The following is a 5,224-nucleotide window of genomic DNA, read 5'->3' as shown; positions in this document are numbered from 1 at the left end:
ACAAAGTACCCCCCCCCCCCCCTGGTAATGCGAGTATTGCGAGGGTTACTGGTCAAGACTGTAAGTGATTAGGATTTCCATTACTATATTTGACCGATATACTACTAACTCGCAAAAAAGAAACGATATTGCTCGCATTACTAACGATTTCTTTTAACGAACATTTTCTGAGTATGTCGTTTTTGACCTGCGATAGCGCCACTACGCCATCACAAAAATTGCATCAAAACTGATAAAGTGGACCAACAATTTCCTGCAAACGTGTTCTTACGCTCTGACACGAAAGAAACGACAATGATGTCCCGATACCGGATACGCTCCGTTGCTGTAACCTGCTCTGAGGCAGACGAGAGGACCTTGCTGAATTGCCCTCTGCCACTTCCTTCATACCTACCGCAGTTCAAGGTCAGTGTCGCACGTGTACTTCCTTGCGTACGTATAGTACGACACAGTTCTCAAAAAAGGTTGAAATATCGCCTTTGCTTAATATACTCGGAAGTTCTGTAACCTTCACAGAACTCTTATAATTATCTTCTTAATATATTCCTCCGCAAGTGAGTGTGCTGCGAAATGATTGGCCCGTGTCACGCACACGGCGCCTTCAACCATACCGCTAGAAAATAGACTGAAGCACCAAAGAAACTGGTATAGGCATGCGTATTCAAACACAGAGGTATGTAAACAGGGAGAATACGGCGCTGCGGTCGGCAACGCCTACGTAAGACAAGTGTTTCGCGCAGTCGTTAGACCTGTCAAGGCTGCTACAATAGGTCATGATTGTGAGTTTGAACGGGATGTTACTGTCCACGCACGAGCGATGGGACACAGCATCTCCGAGGTAGCGAAGAATTGGGGATTTTCCCGTACGAGGATTTCACGAGGGTACCGTGAATATCAGAAATCCGGCAAAACATATAATTCCCGACATCGCTGTGGCCGGAAAAATATTCGGCAAGAACGGGACCAACGACGACCGAAGAGAATCGTTCAATGTGACAGAAGTGCAGTCCTTTCGAAAATTGCTGCAAATTTCAATGCAGTTGGAGTGATATGGGGCCCCTGATACGTCTAGATACTACTCTGACTCGTTCCTAAGCATCCTGTCTGATCACCTGCATCCGTTCACTTTCATTGTGCTTTCCGACGGACGTGGGCAATTTCAGCAGGACAGTGCGACACCCTACACGTCCAGAATTGCCTCAGAGTGGCTCCAGGAACACTTTTCTGAATTTAAACACTTACGTTGGCCACCAAGGTGCGCAGCCACGAAAATTATTGAGCATATCTGGGATGCCTTGCTACGTGCTGTTCAGAAGAGATCTCCACCCCCTCGTATTCTTATGGATTTATGGACAGCCCTGCAGGATTCACAGCGTCAGTTCTGTACGGCATTACTTCAGACGTTAGTCGAGTCCATGCCACGTCGTGTTGCGGCACTTGTGTGTTCGTGGGGGACCTACACGATATTAGGCAGGTGTACCAGTTTCTTTGGCTCTTCAGTGTATATTACCATCGGATTGGCAGTTCTAACATAACATTTGCGTGTGGTACGTGACTCACATTGTCCCTTACATACTCACTTCAACGAGAGACACAACGGGCGTTAGTGACTACTTAAATATGCAACAGTAGTTTTAATAACCAACTTACAACAGAAATAGAAATAATTTTCCTGCAATTTTCTAGAAATTTCTCCCAGTAAAATAGATTAATAGCCGCTGTACATGTATTTTGATTGTTTTTTTAAGAAGAGTTGTTATTGCTTGTTTTTCCTGTGAAGAGGAGCCTTTTTCTTGTTGTCTTCCAGAGTAATTTGTTATAACTTCCTTTCTTCGCGTGACGATGTTTAACAATTTTGCGAAGAGGAGTGTTACTTCACAGTTTATTCCATTCTTTTGTATGAAGAAGTTGTTTCTCTGCTTTTCACGAAGCAGCTCACCTTGTACAAAGACCAGGTTATAGTTGTGAGAGGGTTACTTAAGCATTCTGGAAGAGGAATCAGGTCGAATCCTGTGAGGAAAATACCGTTACGAGCTACAAGCCTCCATCAACTTAGGAATTCTTTTATGGTGAGCGTAAGACGGAGCTAAATGGGAAAAGTAAAAAGGAGCGTAGCTGTGATTCGAATCTTGCTAGTAACAATGTCTATTTTTAGTATTTATGTTTCACATTTATTAACAAATGAAAATGACATTATCTCATAGTCTTTAATGATAATAAAATCTCTCCATTTCGAATTACTGACCGCGTAAAAATTTGATATAGAGAGGCGAAATGCGTTTATTAAATAAGAAAGTTGTACATCAACAACGTAGTTCAATCTCTAGAAATGAAAATAGGGTTTATTTTGTATCTGATGTTTCGCATTTTTGTACCCAATAAATTTTAAAAAGGACTTTATTTTTATTAAAAAATGTGATTCGATAGTTGATAAGAAACGTTTCCATATCATCACAAATTCGGTATTTAAATAAAAGTAAAAGTGGATGCTAATAGCGAAATTCGAACTAACGATTTTACGCTTACAGGCCTCTACGAAATGGCTCTGAGCACTGTGGGACTTAACATCTGAGGTCATCAGTCCCTTAGAACTTGGGTTAGTTGGGTTTAAGTAGTTCTATGGACATTACACACATACATGGACAAGGCCTTTACAATATGCATTTCAATGCCAGTGAATACGTTAATGGTAATAAATTTTTTGTACGGTACTCAATAATGAAGAGAATTCTTATGATATTCAAGAGCGACATATTCGAGGTGTTTCTTATTTAATTGTGTCGTATTTCGTTAGAAAGTTGCTATCCCAACACAAACCTGCTGGGAGACGCGTGGGAAGAGAGTCGCTGAGGTTCTGGAAGGTACCGGCAGGGATGTGGAGCCGTGCCAAGTCTACAGCCGTGGCCAGCCTGGCTACTTGTCTCAGCTGAGCAAGCATGGAACGAGCAGCCCCATCCAGCCACTCTTTGAAACCACTCGTACACTGTGAGCTGTGTGACTCGTTGCATTGTCCTGCTGGTAGATGCCATCGCGCTTAGGAAAAACAAACTGCATGTAGAGGTTGACATCGACGCATATTTGTGTTGATCCACTGTGGTTTCCAGAATGACAAGATCATTCAAGGAATTTTGTGTCGTCTTGTTGTCACTGTTGACTTGTATTGTACGAAGCAAGGAGAGCATGTTGTTTGGTGGCCAGTATCCTCTTCTATAACAAAAAGTGCATGGGTGTATTAACAGGGTTCTTTACTTACAAGAACAAGAAGTTACTTAAGATGGCCGACTTTTACTTCACACAAGACCTGGACTATGCACACTATTCTGATGGCTAGGTACTGACTGTGAGCTAGAGGCTGAGCTAACTGCGATTTCGACTCCCATTAGGCTGTGACTGATGACTCAGTTCGTTGACTCACTGGACGCCTGCTGACTACCCCCCTCTCCACCCCAAATCTGCGGCGGCGATCTAAATACTGGAGGTCGAGAGGGCGCTGGCGGCGCATTGTTTGCGAGTGCGTCTTTGGCCTCTCTCCCGATAGGCTCGCTTGCTCCGGTGACTACAATCAATCTTCTCACAACCTCTGTGTCACCTGCTGTGCTGGCGAGATCTTATGCCAGCACATTACCTCCCCCCCCCCCCCTCCCCCCGAAATGGCACACCGTTGCCGTGTAGTGAGGCAGTTAATGACAATGGGGAGGGAGGCAGGATGCTGGACGTAGAGATGAGCGAGGAGCCGTAGCTGTGGAGAATGGCGTGCTTCTGGCTGTACCCTGCCTTCTGGCTTGTGAGGCAACAGCAACGCACTCCAGAAAACTGCTGCCAGGCCGCACATTCAGGCCTAAGGGCGTGTCCTGGGGCGACGAGGGCGACGGCGATGCAGATGCCATGTCCACCTCCATTGGGTCGGCGAGCGGGTACGGTCAGGGCGAGGGCGTATCGTCCATCTGTTCCTTGGTGGCACCAGCGGGCATCTGCGAAGGCCGTGCGCCCCTGTGAGGCAGTGAACATGGGGGAAGGAAAGCAGCAGAATGGTGGAGAGATGACACGCACGAATTTGGTTCTGATGGCGGCGGTGCAAACCATTCGGAGCTGCAATCAAATATGTAAAGAGCCAATGCGTTCCTGAACCACGCCTCTTGCACCAGCGCTCACTGTTGCCATAAACAGTAAAAAAAAAAACAAGATTACGCGGCACGAAGCGGTACCTGCGGCCCATTCGCGGCACCGGATGCTGTGGTGGGTGTAGCAAGTGAAGCACTGACCTATGGCTGCGGCCGTGCAGAAGTTCCGGCAGTGATGGTCCGTCTCGTGGGTGTGAGCGATAGGAGGCGGAAAAGAGTTGCAGCGCCTGTTCCGAATTAGAATCTTAATAATTTTACAATAAAACACCATTCCGAGGTTTTTAATTTAAACTATTAATCAGATTTTATTCTGTATTATAGTACATGTGTAGGTGGTGAGAAGCTTGGCCACTGTTGTTTGCAAGTCCGTATGAAGCGATCTGCTTGTCCGCTGGTCTGCGGGTGAAACGGAGCACTTGTTAGATGACGAATGCCGTTTCGTTCACAAAACTGTTCAGGGTTTGCCATGAAAACGTTCCCAATACCACAACGCTCCCGCCTCTGGCCTGGACTCTTCTGACGACTGTTGCCGGGTGTTTTCTTTTAGATGTTTCTAGCCATAAACGCCAGCAGCCGTCAGTCTAGTGGACCATAAAAACGGGAACCACGTGATGAGGCCATCTGTTGCCACTGGGTGGACGTCCAATTACGGTACTGGGCTGCGAATTCCAGCCTCTGTCGACGACGAACAGCGGTCAGCATGCTGACCTGAAGCGGGCGCCTGCTGTAGAGGTTCAGACACAGCAACGTGTGGTGAACGGCCGCTGAGGAGACGCAGTCGGCAGCCCCTCGGCTAAGATGGGCGGCCAGCTGCTCAACAGCTGCTCGTCTCTTCGGCCGTACACGTCTCCACAGCCATCATTCACTCCTGTCATCTGTGGGGCGCGCTGCACTACATTTCCACTGGCGCCAGGTTTCGTTAGCGCCGTCTTACCGTTGACTTCATCCTTCAGCCACGGTGACAGCGAACAATTTTTAAACTTAGCCCTTTCTATCCCTGGCTCGAAAAACAATTGTCGTGCCCTTTTGGTCGCCAATTCAGTTTCTCCTTTTCCTATCAACGACTGCACCGTTTACCGCGTCCCCTGACACGCTATGCGTAC

The sequence above is a fragment of the Schistocerca gregaria genome, unplaced genomic scaffold (genome assembly GCF_023897955.1).
Source record: "Schistocerca gregaria isolate iqSchGreg1 unplaced genomic scaffold, iqSchGreg1.2 ptg000474l, whole genome shotgun sequence".
NCBI lineage: Eukaryota > Metazoa > Arthropoda > Insecta > Orthoptera > Acrididae > Schistocerca > Schistocerca gregaria.
The sequence above is the reverse complement of the archived record's forward strand: the minus strand, read 5'-3'. Positions refer to the sequence as shown.